Below are 20804 nucleotides of genomic sequence, written 5' to 3'. Positions count from 1 at the left end.
GCCCCGGGGTCACAATTTCATCAAAAATCGGACTTTCGGCATTTCACTCAAAAATGGTGCCAAACGCTTGCAAATGCTCCCCTCAGAGGTTAGGCCGTCGAAACAGAAGGCTTTATATCACGGAAAAAGAAATCAGCCCTCGACAACTTAACCGGCAGAAAAAGATTTTTTTGAAAAAATCCCTAAGCCCCGGGGTCACAATTTCATCAAAAATCTGACTTTAGGCATTTCACTCAAAAATGGTGCCAAACGGTTGCAAATGCTCCCCTGAGAGGTTTGGCCGTCGAAACAGAAGGCTTTATATCACAGAGCAAGAAATCAACCATGGATAACTTAACCGGCAGAAAAATGGTGCTTAACGGTTGCAAATGCTCCCCTGAGAGGTTTGGTGGTCGAAACAGAAGGCTTTTTATCACGGGAAAGGAAATCAGCCCTCGACAACTAAACCATCAGAAAAATATTTTTTTGAAAAAATCCCTAAGCCCCGGGGTCACAATTTCATCAAAAATCTGACTTTCGGCATTTCACTCAAAAATGGTGCAAAACGGTTGCAAATGCTCCCCTGAGAGGTTTGGCCGTCGAAACAGAAGGCTTTATATCACAGAGCAAGAAATCAACCATGGATAACTTAACCGGCAGAAAAATGGTGCTTAACGGTTGCAAATGCTCCCCTGAGAGGTTTGGTGGTCGAAACAGAAGGCTTTTTATCACGGGAAAGGAAATCAGCCCTCGACAACTAAACCGGCAGAAAAATATTTTTTTGAAAAAATCCCTAAGCCCCGGGGTCACAATTTCATCAAAAATCGGACTTTCGGCATTTCACTCAAAAATGGTGCAAAACGCTTGCAAATGCTCCCCTCAGAGGTTTGGCGGTCGAAACAGAAGCCTTTTTATCACGGGAAAAGTAATCAGCCCTCGACAACTTAAGTGGCAGAAAAAGATTTTTTTGAAAGAATCCCTAAGCCCCGGGGTCACAATTTCATCAAAAATCTGACTTTCGGCAATTCACTCAAAAATGGTGCCAAACGGTTGCAAATATTCCCCTGAGAGGTTTGGCGGTCGAAACAGAAGGCTTTATATCACGGAAAAAGAAATCAGCCCTCGACAACTTAACCGGCAGAAAAATATTTTTTTGAAAAAATCCCTAAGCCCCGGGGTCACAATTTCATCAAAAATCTGACTTTCGGCATTTCACTCAAAAATGGTGCCAAACGGTTGCAAATGCTCCACTGAGAGGTTTGGCCGTCGAAACAGAAGGCTTTATATCACAGAGCAAGAAATCAACCATGGATAACTTAACCGGCAGAAAAATGGTGCTTAACGGTTGCAAATGCTCCCCTGAGAGGTTTGGTGGTCGAAACAGAAGGCTTTTTATCATGGGAAAGGAAATCAGCCCTCGACAACTAAACCGGCATAAAAATATTTTTTTGAAAAAATCCCTAAGCCCCGGGGTCACAATTTCATCAAAAATCTAACTTTCGGCATTTCACTCAAAAATGGTGCAAAACGGTTGCAAATGCTCCCCTGAGAGGTTCGGCGGTCGAAACAGAAGGCTTTTTATCACGGGAAAAGAAATCAGCCCTCGACAACTTAACTGGCAGAAAAAGATTTTTTTGAAAAAATCCCTAAGCCCCGGGGTCACAATTTCATCAAAAATCGGACTTTCGGCAATCCACTCAAAAATGGTGCCAAACGGTTGCAAATCCTCCCCTGAGAGGTTTGGCGGTCGAAACAGAAGGCTTTTAATCACGGAAAAAGAAATCACCCTACGACAACTTAAGTGGCAGAAAAAGATTTTTTTGAAAAAATCCCTAAGCCCCGGGGTCACAATTTCATCAAAAATCTGACTTTCGGCATTTCACTCAAAAATGGTGCAAAACGGTTGCAAATGCTCCCCTGAGAGGTTTGGCGGTCGAAACAGAAGGCTTTTTATCACGGGAAAAGAAATCAGCCCTCGATAACTAAACCGGCAGAAAAATATTTTTTTGAAAAAATCCCTAAGCCCCGGGTTCACAATTTCATCAAAAATCTGACTTTCGGCATTTCACTCAAAAATGGTGCCAAACGGTTGCAAATGCTCCCCTGAGAGGTTTGGCGGTCGAAACAGAAGGCTTTTTATCACGGGAAAAGAAATCAGCCCTCGACAACTAAACCGGCAGAAAAATATTTTTTTGAAAAAATCCCTAAGCCCCGGGTTCACAATTTCATCAAAAATCTGACTTTCGGCATTTCACTCAAAAATGGTGCCAAACGGTTGCAAATCCTCCCCTGAGAGGTTTGGCGGTCGAAACAGAAGGCTTTTAATCACGGAAAAAGAAATCACCCTATGACAACTTAAGCGGCAGAAAAAGATTTTTTTGAAAAAATCCCTAAGCCCCGGGGTCACAATTTCATCAAAAATCTGACTTTCGGCATTTCACTCAAAAATGGTGCAAAACGGTTGCAAATGCTCCCCTGAGAGGTTTGGCGGTCGAAACAGAAGGCTTTTTATCACGGGAAAAGAAATCAGCCCTCGACAACTAAACCAGCAGAAAAATATTTTTTTGAAAAAATCCCTAAGCCCCGGGTTCACAATTTCATCAAAAATCTGACTTTCGGCATTTCACTCAAAAATGGTGCCAAACGGTTGCAAATGCTCCCCTGAGAGGTTTGGCGGTCGAAACAGAAGGCTTTTTATCACGGGAAAAGAAATCAGCCCTCGACAACTAAACCGGCAGAAAAATATTTTTTTGAAAAAATCCCTAAGCCCCGGGTTCACAATTTCATCAAAAATCGGACTTTCGGCATTTCACTCAAAAATGGTGCCAAACGGTTGCAAATGCTCCCCTGAGAGGTTTGGCGGTCGAAACAGAATGCTTTTTATCAGGGGAAAAGAAATCAGCCCTCGACAACTTAACTGGCAGAAAAAGATTTTTTTGAAAAAATCCCTAAGCCCCGGGTTCACAATTTCATCAAAAATCTGACTTTCGGCATTTCACTCAAAAATGGTGCCAAACGGTTGCAAATGTTCCCCTGAGAGGTTTGGCGGTCGAAACAGAAGGCTTTTTATCAGGGGAAAAGAAATCAGCCCTCGACAACTTAACTGGCAGAAAAAGATTTTTTTGAAAAAATCCCTAAGCCCCGGGGTCACAATTTCATCAAAAATCTGAGTTTCGGCATTTCACTCAAAAATGGTGCCAAACGGTTGCAAATGCTCCCCTGAGAGGTTTGGCGGTCGAAACAGAAGGCTTTATATCAGAGAGCAAGAAATCAACCATGGATAACTTAACCGGCAGAAAAATGGTGCCAAACGGTTGCAAATGCTCCCCTGAGAGGTTTGGCAGTCGAAACAGAAGGCTTTTAATCACGGGAAAAGAAATCAGCCCTCGACAACTTAAGTGGCAGAAAAAGATTTTTTTGAGAAAATCCCTAAGCCCTGGGTTCACAATTTCATCAAAAATCTGACTTTCGGCATTTCACTCAAAAATGGTGCCAAACGCTTGCAAATGCTCCCCTGAGAGGTTTGGTGGTCGAAACAGAAGGCTTTTTATCACGGGAAAAGAAATCAGCCCTTGACGACTAAACCGGCAGAAAAATATTTTGTTGAAAAAATCCCTAAGCCCCGGGGTCACAATTTCATCAAAAATCGGACTGTCGGCATTTCACTCAAAAATGGTGCAAAACGCTTGGAAATGCTCCCCTCAGAGGTTTGGCGGTCGAAACAGAAGCCTTTTTATCACGGGAAAAGAAATCAGCCCTCGACAACTTAAGTGGCAGAAAAAGATTTTTTTGAAAAAATCCCTAAGCCCCGGGGTCACAATTTCATCAAAAATCTGACTTTTGGCATTTCACTCAAAAATGGTGCCAAACGGTTGCAAATGCTCCCCTGAGAGGTTTGGCCGTCGAAACAGAAGGCTTTATATCACAGAGCAAGAAATCAACCATGGATAACTTAACCGGCAGAAAAATGGTGCTTAACGGTTGCAAATGCTCCCCTGAGAGGTTTGGTGGTCGAAACAGAAGGCTTTTTATCACGGGAAAGGAAATCAGCCCTCGACAACTAAACCGGCAGAAAAATATTTTTTTGAAAAAATCCCTAAGCCCCGGGGTCACAATTTCATCAAAAATCGGACTTTCGGCATTTCACTCAAAAATGGTGCAAAACGCTTGCAAATGCTCCCCTCAGAGGTTTGGCGGTCGAAACAGAAGCCTTTTTATCACGGGAAAAGAAATCAGCCCTCGACAACTTAAGTGGCAGAAAAAGATTTTTTTGAAAGAATCCCTAAGCCCCGGGGTCACAATTTCATCAAAAATCTGACTTTCGGCAATTCACTCAAAAATGGTGCCAAACGGTTGCAAATATTCCCCTGAGAGGTTTGGCGGTCGAAACAGAAGGCTTTATATCACGGAAAAAGAAATCAGCCCTCGACAACTTAACCGGCAGAAAAATATTTTTTTGAAAAAATCCCTAAGCCCCGGGGTCACAATTTCATCAAAAATCTGACTTTCGGCATTTCACTCAAAAATGGTGCCAAACGGTTGCAAATGCTCCCCTGAGAGGTTTGGCCGTCGAAACAGAAGTTTTTATATCACAGAGCAAGAAATCAACCATGGATAACTTAACCGGCAGAAAAATGGTGCTTAACGGTTGCAAATGCTCCCCTGAGAGGTTTGGTGGTCGAAACAGAAGGCTTTTTATCATGGGAAAGGAAATCAGCCCTCGACAACTAAACCGGCAGAAAAATATTTTTTTGAAAAAATCCCTAAGCCCCGGGGTCACAATTTCATCAAAAATCTAACTTTCGGCATTTCACTCAAAAATGGTGCAAAACGGTTGCAAATGCTCCCCTGAGAGGTTTGGCGGTCGAAACAGAAGGCTTTTTATCACGGGAAAAGAAATCAGCCCTCGACAACTTAACTGGCAGAAAAAGATTTTTTTGAAAAAATCCCTAAGCCCCGGGGTCACAATTTCATCAAAAATCTGACTTTCGGCAATCCACTCAAAAATGGTGCCAAACGGTTGCAAATCCTCCCCTGAGAGGTTTGGCGGTCGAAACAGAAGTCTTTTAATCACGGAAAAAGAAATCACCCTACGACAACTTAAGTGGCAGAAAAAGATTTTTTTGAAAAAATCCCTAAGCCCCGGGGTCGCAATTTCATCAAAAATCTGACTTTCGGCAATCCACTCAAAAATGGTGCCAAACGGTTGCAAATGCTCCCCTGAGAGGTTTGGCGGTCGAAACAGAAGGCTTTTTATCACGGGAAAAGAAATCAGCCCTCGACAACTAAAACCGGCAGGAAAATATTTTTTTGAAAAAATCCCTAAGCCCCGGGTTCACAATTTCATCAAAAATCTGACTTTCGGCATTTCACTCAAAAATGGTGCCAAACGGTTGCAAATGCTCCCCGGAGATGTTTGGTGGTCGAAACAGAAGGCTTTTTATCAGGGGAAAGGAAATCAGCCCTCGACAACTTAACTGGCAGAAAAATATTTTTTTGAAAAAATCCCTAAGCCCCGGGTTCACAATTTCATCAAAAATCTGACTTTCGGCATTTCACTCAAAAATGGTGCCAAACGGTTGCAAATGCTCCCCTGAGAGGTTTGGCGGTCGAAACAGAAGGCTTTTTATCACGGGAAAAGAAATCAGCCCTCGACAACTAAACCGGCAGAAAAATATTTTTTTGAAAAAATCCCTAAGCCCCGGGTTCACAATTTCATCAAAAATCTGACTTTCGGCATTTCACTCAAAAATGGTGCCAAACGGTTGCAAATGCTCCCCTGATAGGTTTGGCGGTCGAAACAGAATGCTTTTTATCACGGGAAAAGAAATCAGCCCTCGACAAGTAAACCGGAAGAAAAATATTTTTTTGAAAAAATCCCTAAGCCCCGGGTTCACAATTTCATCAAAAATCTGACCTTCGGCATTTCACTCAAAAATGGTGCCAAACGCTTGCAAATGCTCCCCTCAGAGGTTTGGCCGTCGAAATAGAAGGCTTTATATCACAAAAAAAGAAATCAACCATGGATAACTTAACCGGCAGAAAAATGGTGCTAAACGGTTGCAAATGCTCCCCGGAGAGGTTTGGTGGTCGAAACAGAAGGCTTTTTATCAGGGGAAAAGAAATCAGCAGTCGACAACTTAACTGGCAGAAAAAGATTTTTTTTAAAAAAAACCCTAAGCCCCGGGGTCACAATTTCATCAAAAATCTGACTTTCGGCATTTCACTCAAAAATGGTGCAAAACGGTTGCAAATGCTCCCTTGAGAGGTTTGGCAGTCGAAACAGAAGGCTTTTTATCACGGGAAAAGAAATCAGCGCTCGACAACTTAACCGGCAGAAAAAGGTTTTTTTGAAAAAAATCCCTAAGCCCCGGGGTCACAATTTCATCAAAAATCTGACTTTCGGCATTTCACTCAAAAATGGTGCCAAACGGTTGCAAATGCTCCCCTGAGAGGTTTGGCGGTCGAAACAGAAGGCTTTTTATCACGGGAAAAGAAATCAGCCCTCGACAACTAAACCGGCAGAAAAATATTTTTTTGAAAAAGTCCCTAAGCCCCGGGGTCACAATTTCATCAAAAATCTGACTTTCGGCATTTCACTCAAAAATGGTGCAACACGGTTGCAAATGCTCCCTTGAGAGGTTTGGCAGTCGAAACAGAAGGCTTTTTATCACGGGAAAAGAAATCAGCCCTCGACAACTAAACCGGCAGAAAAATATTTTTTTGAAAAAATCCCTAAGCCCCGGGTTCACAATTTCATCAAAAATCTGACTTTCGGCATTTCACTCAAAAATGGTGCCAAACGCTTGCAAATGCTCCCCTCAGAGGTTTGGCCGTCGAAACAGAAGGCTTTATATCACGGAAAAAGAAATCAGCCCTCGACAACTTAAACGGCAGAAAAAGATTTTTTTGAAAAAATCCCTAAGCCCCGGGGTCACAATTTCATCAAAAATCTGACTTTCGGCATTTCACTCAAAAATGGTGCCAAACGGTTGCAAATGCTCCCCTGAGAGGTTTGGCCGTCGAAACAGAAGGCTTTATATCACAGAGCAAGAAATCAACCATGGATAACTTAACCGGCAGAAAAATGGTGCTAAACGGTTGCAAATGCTCCCCTGAGAGGTTTGGTGGTCGAAACAGAAGGCTTTTTATAAGGGGAAAAGAAATCAGCCCTCGACAACTTAAGTGGCAGAAAAAGATTTTTTTGAAAAAATCCCTAAGCCCCGGAGTCACAATTTCATCAAAAATCTGACTTTCAGCATTTCACTCAAAAATGGTGCCAAACGGTTGCAAATGCTCCCCTCAGAGGTTTGGCGGTCGAAACAGAAGGCTTTTTATCACGGGAAAAGAAATCAGCCCTTGACAACTAAACCGGCAGAAAAATATTTTTTTGAAAAAATCCCTAAGCCCCGGGTTCACAATTTCATCAAAAATCAGACTTTCGGCATTTCACTCAAAAATGGTGCCAAACGCTTGCAAATGCTCCCCTCAGAGGTTTGGCCGTCGAAACAGAAGGCTTTATATCACGGAAAAAGAAATCAGCCCTCGACAACTTAAACGGCAGAAAAAGATTTTTTTGAAAAAATCCCTAAGCCCCGGGGTCACAATTTCATCAAAAATCTGACTTTCGGCATTTCACTTATATCACAGAGCAAGAAATCAACCATGGATAACTTAACCGGCAGAAAAATGGTGCCAAACGGTTGCAAATGCTCCCCTGAGAGGTTTGGTGGTCGAAACAGAAGGCTTTTTATCATGGGAAAAGAAATGAGCCCTCGACAACTTAAGTGGCAGATAAAGATTTTTTTGGAAAAATTCCCCAAGCCCCGGGGTCACAATTTCATCAAAAATCTGACTTTCAGCATTTCACTCAAAAATGGTGCCAAACGGTTGCACATGCTCCCCTGAGAGGTTTGGCGGTCGAAACTGAAGGCTTTTTATCACGGGAAAAGAAATCAGCCCTCGACAACTTAACTGGCAGAAAAATATTTTTTTGAAAAAATCCCTAAGCCCCGGGGTCACAATTTCATCAAAAATCTGACTTTCGGCATTTCACTCAAAAATGGTGCCAAACGGTTGCAAATGCTCCCCTGAGAGGTTTGGCGGTCGAAACAGAAGGCTTTTTATCACGGGAAAAGAAATCAGCCCTCGACAACTTAACCGGCAGAGAAAGGTTTTTTTGAAAAAATCCCTAAGCCCCGGGGTCACAATTTCATCAAAAATCTGACTTTCGGCATTTCACTCAAAAATGGTGCCAAACGGTTGCAAATGCTCCCCTGAGAGGTTTGGCGGTCGAAACAGAAGGCTTTTTATCACGGCAAAAGAAATCAGTCCTCGACAACTTAACTGGCAGAAAAATATTTTTTTGAAAAAATCCCTAAGCCCCGGGGTCACAATTTCATCAAAAATCTGACTTTCAGCATTTCACTCAAAAATGGTGCCAAACGGTTGCAAATGCTCCCCTGAGAGGTTTGGCGGTCGAAACAGAAGGCTTTTTATTACGGGAAAAGAAATCAGCCCTCGACAACTAAACCGGCAGAAAAATATTTTTTTGAAAAAATCCCTAAGCCCCGGGTTCACAATTTCATCAAAAATCTGACTTTCGGCATTTCACTCAAAAATGGTGCCAAACGCTTGCAAATGCTCCCCTCAGAGGTTTGGCCGTCGAAACAGAAGGCTTTATATCACGGAAAAAGAAATCAGCCCTCGACAACTTAAACGGCAGAAAAAGATTTTTTTGAAAAAATCCCTAAGCCCCGGAGTCACAATTTCATCAAAAATCTGACTTTCAGCATTTCACTCAAAAATGGTGCCAAACGGTTGCAAATGCTCCCCTCAGAGGTTTGGCGGTCGAAACAGAAGGCTTTTTATCACGGGAAAAGAAATCAGCCCTTGACAACTAAACCGGCAGAAAAATATTTTTTTGAAAAAATCCCTAAGCCCCGGGTTCACAATTTCATCAAAAATCTGACTTTCGGCATTTCACTCAAAAATGGTGCCAAACGCTTGCAAATGCTCCCCTCAGAGGTTTGGCCGTCGAAACAGAAGGCTTTATATCACAGAGCAAGAAATCAACCATGGATAACTTAACCGGCAGAAAAATGGTGCTAAACGGTTGCAAATGCTCCCCTGAGAGGTTTGGTGGTCGAAACAGAAGGCTTTTTATAAGGGGAAAAGAAATCAGCCCTCGACAACTTAAGTGGCAGAAAAAGATTTTTTTGAAAAAATCCCTAAGCCCCGGGGTCACAATTTCATCAAAAATCTGACTTTCGGCATTTCACTCAAAAATGGTGCAAAACGGTTGCAAATGCTCCCGTGAGAGGTTTGGCAGTCGAAACAGAAGGCTTTTTATCACGGGAAAAGAAATCAGCCCTCGACAACTTAACCGGCAGAGAAAGGTTTTTTTGAAAAAATCCCTAAGCCCCGGGGTCACAATTTCATCAAAAATCTGACTTTCGGCAATTTATTCAAAAATGGTGCCAAACGGTTGCAAATGCTCCCCTGAGAGGTTTGGCGGTCGAAACAGAAGGCTTTTTATCACGGGAAAAGAAATCAGCCCTCGACAACTTAAGTGGCAGAAAAATATTTTTTTGAAAACATCCCTAAGCCCCGGGGTCACAATTTCATCAAAAATCTGACTTTCGGCATTTCACTTATATCACAGAGCAAGAAATCAACCATGGATAACTTACCCTGCAGAAAAATGGTGCCAAACGGTTGCAAATGCTCCCCTGAGAGGTTTGGTGGTCGAAACAGAAGGCTTTTTATCATGGGAAAAGAAATGAGCCCTCGACAACTTAAGTGGCAGATAAAGATTTTTTTGGAAAAATTCCCTAAGCCCCGGGGTCACAATTTCATCAAAAATCTGACTTTCGGCATTTCACTCAAAAATGGTGCCAAACGGTTGCACATTCTCCCCTGAGAGGTTTGGCGGTCGAAACTGAAGGCTTTTTATCACGGGAAAAGAAATCAGCCCTCGACAACTTAACCGGCAGAAAAATGGTGCTAAACGGTTGCAAATGCTCCCCTGAGAGGTTTGGTGGTCGAAACAGAAGGCTTTTTATCACGGGAAAAGAAATCAGCCCTCGACAACTAAACCGGCAGAAAAATATTTTTTTGAAAAAATCCCTAAGCCCCGGGTTCACAATTTCATCAAAAATCTGACTTTCGGCATTTCACTTATATCACAGAGCAAGAAATCAACCATGGATAACTTAACCGGCAGAAAAATGGTGCCAAACGGTTGCAAATGCTCCCCTGAGAGGTTTGGTGGTCGAAACAGAAGGCTTTTTATAAGGGGAAAATAAATCAGCCCTCGACAACTTAAGTGGCAGAAAAAGATTTTTTTGAAAAAATCCCTAAGCCCCGGGGTCACAATTTCATCAAAAATCTGACTTTCGGCATTTCACTCAAAAATGGTGCAAAACGGTTGCAAATGCTCCCGTGAGAGGTTTGGCAGTCGAAACAGAAGGCTTTTTATCACGGGAAAAGAAATCAGCCCTCGACAACTTAACCGGCAGAGAAAGGTTTTTTTGAAAAAATCCCTAAGCCCCGGGGTCACAATTTCATCAAAAATCTGACTTTCGGCAATTTATTCAAAAATGGTGCCAAACGGTTGCAAATGCTCCCCTGAGAGGTTTGGCGGTCGAAACAGAAGGCTTTTTATCACGGGAAAAGAAATCAGCCCTCGACAACTTAAGTGGCAGAAAAATATTTTTTTGAAAACATCCCTAAGCCCCGGGGTCACAATTTCATCAAAAATCTGACTTTCGGCATTTCACTTATATCACAGAGCAAGAAATAAACCATGGATAACTTAACCGGCAGAAAAATGGTGCCAAACGGTTGCAAATGCTCCCCTGAGAGGTTTGGTGGTCGAAACAGAAGGCTTTTTATCATGGGAAAAGAAATGAGCCCTCGACAACTTAAGTGGCAGATAAAGATTTTTTTGGAAAAATTCCCCAAGCCCCGGGGTCACAATTTCATCAAAAATCTGACTTTCAGCATTTCACTCAAAAATGGTGCCAAACGGTTGCACATGCTCCCCTGAGAGGTTTGGCGGTCGAAACTGAAGGCTTTTTATCACGGGAAAAGAAATCAGCCCTCGACAACTTAACTGGCAGAAAAATATTTTTTTGAAAAAATCCCTAAGCCCCGGGGTCACAATTTCATCAAAAATCTGACTTTCGGCATTTCACTCAAAAATGGTGCCAAACGGTTGCAAATGCTCCCCTGAGAGGTTTGGCGGTCGAAACAGAAGGCTTTTTATCACGGGAAAAGAAATCAGCCCTCGACAACTTAAGTGGCAGAAAAATATTTTTTTTAAAACATCCCTAAGCCCCGGGGTCACAATTTCATCAAAAATCTGACTTTCGGCATTTCACTTATATCACAGAGCAAGAAATCAACCATGGATAACTTAACCGGCAGAAAAATGGATCCCAAATGGTTGCAAATGCTCCCCTGAGAGGTTTGGTGGTCGAAACAGAAGGCTTTTTATCATGGGAAAAGAAATGAGCCCTCGACAACTTAAGTGGCACATAAAGATTTTTTTGAAAAAATCCCTAAGCCCCGGGGTCACAATTTCATCAAAAATCTGACTTTCGGCATTTCACTCAAAAATGGTGCCAAACGGTTGCAAATGCTCCCGTGAGAGGTTTGGCAGTCGAAACAGAAGGCTTTTTATCACGGGAAAAGAAATCAGCCCTCGACAACCTAACCGGCAGAGAAAGGTTTTTTTGAAAATATCCCTAAGCCCCGGGGTCACAATTTCATCAAAAATCTGACTTTCGGCAATTTATTCATAAATGGTGCCAAACGGTTGCACATGCTCCCCTGAGAGGTTTGGCAGTCGAAACAGAAGGCTTTTTATCACGTGAAAAGAAATCAGACCTCAACAACTTAACCGGCAGAGAAAGGTTTTTTTGAAAAAATCCCTAAACCCCGGGGTCACAATTTCATCAAAAATCTGACTTTCGGCAATTTATTCAAAAATGGTGCCAAACGGTTGCACATGCTCCCCTGAGAGGTTTGGTGGTCGAAACAGAAGGCTTTTTATCACGGGAAAAGAAATCAGCCCTCGACAACTAAACCGGCAGAAAAATATTTTTTTGAAAAAATCCCTAAGCCCCGGGTTCACAATTTCATGAAAAATCTGACTTTCGGCATTTCACTTATATCACAGAGCAAGAAATCAACCATGGATAACTTAACCGGCAGAAAAATGGTGCCAAACGGTTGCAAATGCTCCCCTGAGAGGTTTGGTGGTCGAAACAGAAGGCTTTTTATAAGGGGAAAAGAAATGAGCCCTCGACAACTTAAGTTGCAGATAAAGATTTTTTTGAAAAAATCCCTAAGCCCCGGGTTCACAATTTCATCAAAAATCTGACTTTCGGCATTTCACTCAAAAATGGTGCAAAACGGTTGCAAATGCTCCCGTGAGAGGTTTGGCAGTCGAAACAGAAGGCTTTTTATCACGGGAAAAGAAATCAGCCCTCGACAACTTAACCGGCAGAGAAAGGTTTTGTTTGACAAAATCCCTAAGCCCCGGGGTCACAATTTCATCAAAAATCTGACTTTCGGCATTTCACTCAAAAATGGTGCCAAACGGTTGCAGATGCTCCCCTGAGAGGTTTGGCGGTCGAAACAGAATGCTTTTTATCACGGGAAAAGAAATCAGCCCTCGACAACTAAACCGGTAGAAAAAATTTTTTTTTGAAAAAATCCCTAAGCCCCGGGTTCACAATTTCATCAAAAATCTGACTTTCGGCATTTCACTTATATCACAGAGCAAGAGATCAACCATGGATAACTTAACCGGCAGAAAAATGGTGCCAAACGGTTGCAAATGCTCCCCTGAGAGGTTTGGTGGTCGAAACAGAAGGCTTTTTATCACGGGAAAAGAAATGAGCCCTCGAGAACTTAAGTGGCAGATAAAGATTTTTTTGAAAAAATCCCTAAGCCCCGGGTTCACAATTTCATCAAAAATCTGACTTTCAGCATTTCACTCAAAAATGGTGCCAAACGGTTGCAAATGCTCCCATGAGAGGTTTGGCAGTCGAAACAGAAGGCTTTTTATCACGGGAAAAGAAATCAGCCCTCGACAACTTAACCGGCAGAGAAAGGTTTTGTTTGACAAAATCCCTAAACCCCAGGGTCACAATTTCATCAAAAATCTGACTTTCGGCAATTTATTCAAAAATGGTGCCAAACGGTTGCACATGCTCCCCTGAGAGGTTTGGCGGTCGAAACTGAAGGCTTTTTATCACGGGAAAAGAAATCAGCCCTCGACAACTAAACCGGCAGAAAAATATTTTTTTGAAAAAATCCCTAAGCCCCGGGTTCACAATTTCATCAAAAATCTGACTTTCGGCATTTCACTCAAAAATGGTGCCAAACGCTTGCAAATGCTCCCCTCAGAGGTTTGGCCGTCGAAACAGAAGGCTTTATATCACGGAAAAAGAAATCAGCCCTCGACAACTTAAACGGCAGAAAAAGATTTTTTTGAAAAAATCCCTAAGCCCCGGGTTCACAATTTCATCAAAAATCTGACTTTCGGCATTTCACTCAAAAATGGTGCCAAACGGTTGCAAATGCTCCCCTGAGAGGTTTGGCCGTCGAAACAGAAGGCTTTATATCACAGAGCAAGAAATCAACCATGGATAACTTAACCGGCAGAAAAATGGTGCTAAACGGTTGCAAATGCTCCCCTGAGAGGTTTGGTGGTCGAAACAGAAGGCTTTTTATAAGGGGAAAAGAAATCAGCCCTCGACAACTTAAGTGGCAGAAAAAGATTTTTTTGAAAAAATCCCTAAGCCCCGGGATCACAATTTCATCAAAAATCTGACTTTCGGCATTTCACTCAAAAATGGTGCAAAACGGTTGCAAATGCTCCCGTGAGAGGTTTGGCAGTCGAAACAGAAGGCTTTTTATCACGGGAAAAGAAATCAGCCCTCGACAACTTAACCGGCAGAGAAAGGTTTTTTTGAAAAAATCCCTAAGCCCCGGGGTCACAATTTCATCAAAAATCTGACTTTCGGCAATTTATTCAAAAATGGTGCCAAACGGTTGCAAATGCTCCCCTGAGAGGTTTGGCGGTCGAAACAGAAGGCTTTTTATCACGGGAAAAGAAATCAGCCCTCGACAACTTAAGTGGCAGAAAAATATTTTTTTGAAAACATCCCTAAGCCCCGGGGTCACAATTTCATCAAAAATCTGACTTTCGGCATTTCACTTATATCACAGAGCAAGAAATCAACCATGGATAACTTAACCGGCAGAAAAATGGTGCCAAACGGTTGCAAATGCTCCCCTGAGAGGTTTGGTGGTCGAAACAGAAGGCTTTTTATCATGGGAAAAGAAATGAGCCCTCGACAACTTAAGTGGCAGATAAAGATTTTTTTGGAAAAATTCCCTAAGCCCCGGGGTCACAATTTCATCAAAAATCTGACTTTCGGCATTTCACTCAAAAATGGTGCAAAACGGTTGCACATGCTCCCCTGAGAGGTTTGGCGGTCGAAACTGAAGGCTTTTTATCACGGGAAAAGAAATCAGCCCTCGACAACTTAAGTGGCAGAAAAATATTTTTTTGAAAACATCCCTAAGCCCCGGGGTCACAATTTCATCAAAAATCTGACTTTCGGCATTTCACTTATATCACAGAGCAAGAAATCAACCATGGATAACTTAACCGGCAGAAATATGGTGCCAAACGGTTGCAAATGCTCCCCTGAGAGGTTTGCTGGTCGAAACAGAAGGCTTTTTATCATGGGAAAAGAAATGAGCCCTCGACAACTTAAGTGGCACATAAAGATTTTTTTGAAAAAATCCCTAAGCCCCGGGGTCACAATTTCATCAAAAATCTAACTTTCGGCAATTTATTCAAAAATGGTGCCAAACGGTTGCACATGCTCCCCTGAGAGGTTTGGCGGTCGAAACAGAAGGCTTTTTATCACGGGAAAAGAAATCAGCCCTCGACAACTTAACTGGCAGAAAAATATTTTTTTGAAAACATCCCTAAGCCCCGGGTTCACAATTTCATCAAAAATCTGACTTTCGGCATTTCACTCAAAAATGGTGCCAAACGGTTGCAAATGCTCCCCTGAGAGGTTTGGCCGTCGAAACAGAAGGCTTTATATCACAGAGCAAGAAATCAACCATGGATAACTTAACCGGCAGAAAAATGGTGCTAAACGGTTGCAAATGCTCCCCTGAGAGGTTTGGTGGTCGAAACAGAAGGCTTTTTATAAGGGGAAAAGAAATCAGCCCTCGACAACTTAAGTGGCAGAAAAAGATTTTTTTGAAAAAATCCCTAAGCCCCGGGGTCACAATTTCATCAAAAATCTGACTTTCGGCATTTCACTCAAAAATGGTGCAAAACGGTTGCAAATGCTCCCGTGAGAGGTTTGGCAGTCGAAACAGAAGGCTTTTTATCACGGGAAAAGAAATCAGCCCTCGACAACTTAACCGGCAGAGAAAGGTTTTTTTGAAAAAATCCCTAAGCCCCGGGGTCACAATTTCATCAAAAATCTGACTTTCGGCAATTTATTCAAAAATGGTGCCAAACGGTTGCAAATGCTCCCCTGAGAGGTTTGGCGGTCGAAACAGAAGGCTTTTTATCACGGGAAAAGAAATCAGCCCTCGACAACTTAAGTGGCAGAAAAATATTTTTTTGAAAACATCCCTAAGCCCCGGGGTCACAATTTCATCAAAAATCTGACTTTCGGCATTTCACTTATATCACAGAGCAAGAAATCAACCATGGATAACTTAACCGGCAGAAAAATGGTGCCAAACGGTTGCAAATGCTCCCCTGAGAGGTTTGGTGGTCGAAACAGAAGGCTTTTTATCATGGGAAAAGAAATGAGCCCTCGACAACTTAAGTGGCAGATAAAGATTTTTTTGGAAAAATTCCCTAAGCCCCGGGGTCACAATTTCATCAAAAATCTGACTTTCGGCATTTCACTCAAAAATGGTGCAAAACGGTTGCACATGCTCCCCTGAGAGGTTTGGCGGTCGAAACTGAAGGCTTTTTATCACGGGAAAAGAAATCAGCCCTCGACAACTTAAGTGGCAGAAAAATATTTTTTTGAAAACATCCCTAAGCCCCGGGGTCACAATTTCATCAAAAATCTGACTTTCGGCATTTCACTTATATCACAGAGCAAGAAATCAACCATGGATAACTTAACCGGCAGAAATATGGTGCCAAACGGTTGCAAATGCTCCCCTGAGAGGTTTGCTGGTCGAAACAGAAGGCTTTTTATCATGGGAAAAGAAATGAGCCCTCGACAACTTAAGTGGCACATAAAGATTTTTTTGAAAAAATCCCTAAGCCCCGGGGTCACAATTTCATCAAAAATCTAACTTTCGGCAATTTATTCAAAAATGGTGCCAAACGGTTGCACATGCTCCCCTGAGAGGTTTGGCGGTCGAAACAGAAGGCTTTTTATCACGGGAAAAGAAATCAGCCCTCGACAACTTAACTGGCAGAAAAATATTTTTTTGAAAACATCCCTAAGCCCCGGGGTCACAATTTCATCAAAAATCTGACTTTCGGCATTTCACTCAAAAATGGTGCCAAACGGTTGCAAATACTCCCGTGAGAGGTTTGGCAGTCGAAACAGAAGGCTTTTTATCACGGGAAAAGAAATCAGCCCTCAACAACTTAACCGGCAGAGAAAGGTTTTTTTGAAAAAATCCCTAAGCCCCGGGGTCACAATTTCATCAAAAATCTGACTTTCGGCAAATTATTCAAAAATGGTGCCAAACGGTTGCACATGCTCCCCTGAGAGGTTTGGCGGTCGAAACTGAAGGCTTTTTATCACGGGAAAAGAAATCAGCCCTCGACAACTTAACTGGCAGAAAAATATTTTTTTGAAAAAATCCCTAAGCCCCGGGGTCACAATTTCATCAAAAATCTGACCTTCGGCATTTCACTCAAAAATGGTGCCAAACGGTTGCAAATGCTCCCCTGAGAGGTTTGGCGGTCGAAACAGAAGGCTTTTTATCACGGGAAAAGAAATCAGCCCTCGACAACTAAACCGGCAGAAAAATATTTTTTTGAAAAAATCCCTAAGCCCCGGGTTCACAATTTCATCAAAAATCTGACTTTCGGCATTTCACTCAAAAGTGGTGCCAAACGCTTGCAAATGCTCCCGTCAGAGGTTTGGCCGTAGAAACAGAAGGCTTTATATCACGGAAAAAGAAATCAGCCCTCGACAACTTAACCGGCAGAAAAAGATTTTTTTCAAAAAATCCCTAAGCCCCGGGGTCACAATTTCATCAAAAATCTGACTTTCGGCATTTCACTCAAAAATGGTGCCAAACGGTGACAAATGCTCCCCTGAGAGGTTTGGCCGTCGAAACAGAAGGCTTTATATCACAGAGCAAGAAATCAACCATCGATAACTTAACCGTCAGAAAAATGGTGCTAAACGGTTGCAAATGCTCCCCTGAGAGGTTTGGCAGTCGAAACAGAAGGCTTTTTATCACGGGAAAAGAAATCAGCCCTCGACAACTTAACCGGCAGAGAAAGGTTTTTTTGAAAAAATCCCTAAGCCCCGGGGTCACAATTTCATCAAAAATCTGACTTTCGGCAATTTATTCAAAAATGGTGCCAAACGGTTGCAAATGCTCCCCTGAGAGGTTTGGCGGTCGAAACAGAAGGCTTTTTATCACGGGAAAAGAAATCAGCCCTCGACAACTTAAGTGGCAGAAAAATATTTTTTTGAAAACATCCCTAAGCCCCGGGGTCACAATTTCATCAAAAATCTGACTTTCGGCATTTCACTTATATCACAGAGCAAGAAATCAACCATGGATAACTTAACCGGCAGAAAAATGGTGCCAAACGGTTGCAAATGCTCCCCTGAGAGGTTTGGTGGTCGAAACAGAAGGCTTTTTATCATGGGAAAAGAAATGAGCCCTCGACAACTTAAGTGGCAGATAAAGATTTTTTTGGAAAAATTCCCTAAGCCCCGGGGTCACAATTTCATCAAAAATCTGACTTTCGGCATTTCACTCAAAAATGGTGCAAAACGGTTGCACATGCTCCCCTGAGAGGTTTGGCGGTCGAAACTGAAGGCTTTTTATCACGGGAAAAGAAATCAGCCCTCGACAACTTAAGTGGCAGAAAAATATTTTTTTGAAAACATCCCTAAGCCCCGGGGTCACAATTTCATCAAAAATCTGACTTTCGGCATTTCACTTATATCACAGAGCAAGAAATCAACCATGGATAACTTAACCGGCAGAAATATGGTGCCAAACGGTTGCAAATGCTCCCCTGAGAGGTTTGGTGGTCGAAACAGAAGGCTTTTTATCATGGGAAAAGAAATGAGCCCTCGACAACTTAAGTGGCACATAAAGATTTTTTTGAAAAAATCCCTAAGCCCCGGGGTCACAATTTCATCAAAAATCTAACTTTCGGCAATTTATTCAAAAATGGTGCCAAACGGTTGCACATGCTCCCATGAGAGGTTTGGCGGTCGAAACAGAAGGCTTTTTATCACGGGAAAAGAAATCAGCCCTCGACAACTTAACTGGCAGAAAAATATTTTTTTGAAAACATCCCTAAGCCCCGGGGTCACAATTTCATCAAAAATCTGACTTTCGGCATTTCACTCAAAAATGGTGCCAAACGGTTGCAAATACTCCCGTGAGAGGTTTGGCAGTCGAAACAGAAGGCTTTTTATCACGGGAAAAGAAATCAGCCCTCAACAACTTAACCGGCAGAGAAAGGTTTTTTTGAAAAAATCCCTAAGCCCCGGGGTCACAATTTCATCAAAAATCTGACTTTCGGCAAATTATTCAAAAATGGTGCCAAACGGTTGCACATGCTCCCCTGAGAGGTTTGGCGGTCGAAACTGAAGGCTTTTTATCACGGGAAAAGAAATCAGCCCTCGACAACTTAACTGGCAGAAAAATATTTTTTTGAAAAAATCCCTAAGCCCCGGGGTCACAATTTCATCAAAAATCTGACCTTCGGCATTTCACTCAAAAATGGTGCCAAACGGTTGCAAATGCTCCCCTGAGAGGTTTGGCGGTCGAAACAGAAGGCTTTTTATCACGGGAAAAGAAATCAGCCCTCGACAACTAAACCGGCAGAAAAATATTTTTTTGAAAAAATCCCTAAGCCCCGGGTTCACAATTTCATCAAAAATCTGACTTTCGGCATTTCACTCAAAAGTGGTGCCAAACGCTTGCAAATGCTCCCGTCAGAGGTTTGGCCGTAGAAACAGAAGGCTTTATATCACGGAAAAAGAAATCAGCCCTCGACAACTTAACCAGCAGAAAAAGATTTTTTTCAAAAAATCCCTAAGCCCCGGGGTCACAATTTCATCAAAAATCTGACTTTCGGCATTTCACTCAAAAATGGTGCCAAACGGTGACAAATGCTCCCCTGAGAGGTTTGGCCGTCGAAACAGAAGGCTTTATATCACAGAGCAAGAAATCAACCATCGATAACTTAACCGTCAGAAAAATGGTGCTAAACGGTTGCAAATGCTCCCCTGAGAGGTTTGGTGGTCGAAACAGAAGGCTTTTTATCAGGGGAAAAGAAATCAGCCCTTGACAACTTAACCGGCAGAGAAAGGTTTTTTTGAAAAAATCCCTAAGCCCCGGGGTCACAATTTCATCAAAAATCTGACTTTCGGCAATTTATTCAAAAATGGTGCCAAACGGTTGCAAATGCTCCCCTGAGAGGTTTGGCGGTCGAAACAGAAGGCTTTTTATCACGGGAAAAGACATCAGCCCTCGACAACTTAAGTGGCAGAAAAATATTTTTTTGAAAACATCCCTAAGCCCCGGGGTCACAATTTCATCAAAAATCTGACTTTCGGCATTTCACTTATATCACAGAGCAAGAAATCAACCATGGATAACTTAACCGGCAGAAAAATGGTGCCAAACGGTTGCAAATGCTCCCCTGAGAGGTTTGCTGGTCGAAACAGAAGGCTTTTTATCATGGGAAAAGAAATGAGCCCTCGACAACTTAAGTGGCACATAAAGATTTTTTTGGAAAAATTCCCTAAGCCCCGGGGTCACAATTTCATCAAAAATCTGACTTTCGGCATTTCACTCAAAAATGGTGCAAAACGGTTGCACATGCTCCCCTGAGAGGTTTGGCGGTCGAAACTGAAGGCTTTTTATCACGGGAAAAGAAATCAGCCCTCGACAACTTAAGTGGCAGAAAAATATTTTTTTGAAAACATCCCTAAGCCCCGGGGTCACAATTTCATCAAAAATCTGACTTTCGGCATTTCACTTATATCACAGAGCAAGAAATCAACCATGGATAACTTAACCGGCAGAAAAATGGTGCCAAACGGTTGCAAATGCTCCCCTGAGAGGTTTGGTGGTCGAAACAGAAGGCTTTTTATCATGGGAAAAGAAATGAGCCCTCGACAACTTAAGTGGCAGATAAAGATTTTTTTGGAAAAATTCCCTAAGCCCCGGGGTCACAATTTCATCAAAAATCTGACTTTCGGCATTTCACTCAAAAATGGTGCAAAACGGTTGCACATGCTCCCCTGAGAGGTTTGGCGGTCGAAACTGAAGGCTTTTTATCACGGGAAAAGAAATCAGCCCTCGACAACTTAAGTGGCAGAAAAATATTTTTTTGAAAACATCCCTAAGCCCCGGGGTCACAATTTCATCAAAAATCTGACTTTCGGCATTTCACTTATATCACAGAGCAAGAAATCAACCATGGATAACTTAACCGGCAGAAATATGGTGCCAAACGGTTGCAAATGCTCCCCTGAGAGGTTTGCTGGTCGAAACAGAAGGCTTTTTATCATGGGAAAAGAAATGAGCCCTCGACA

The 20804-nt window shown here is 42.4% G+C and overlaps 1 long non-coding RNA gene across 3 annotated transcripts in view; it reads right to left on the bottom strand.

The window, feature by feature from the left end:
• LOC128422651 (uncharacterized) overlaps nt 1-20804 on the bottom strand; it is a 506358-nt gene that overhangs the window by 369265 nt on the left and 116289 nt on the right. The gene's annotated exons all lie outside the window — the stretch shown is intronic.

The sequence above is a fragment of the Podarcis raffonei genome, chromosome 10 (genome assembly GCF_027172205.1).
Source record: "Podarcis raffonei isolate rPodRaf1 chromosome 10, rPodRaf1.pri, whole genome shotgun sequence".
In the NCBI taxonomy this organism is placed as follows: domain Eukaryota; kingdom Metazoa; phylum Chordata; class Lepidosauria; order Squamata; family Lacertidae; genus Podarcis; species Podarcis raffonei.
Note: the sequence above shows the minus strand (reverse complement) of the source record. Positions and strands in the feature narration are given on the sequence as shown.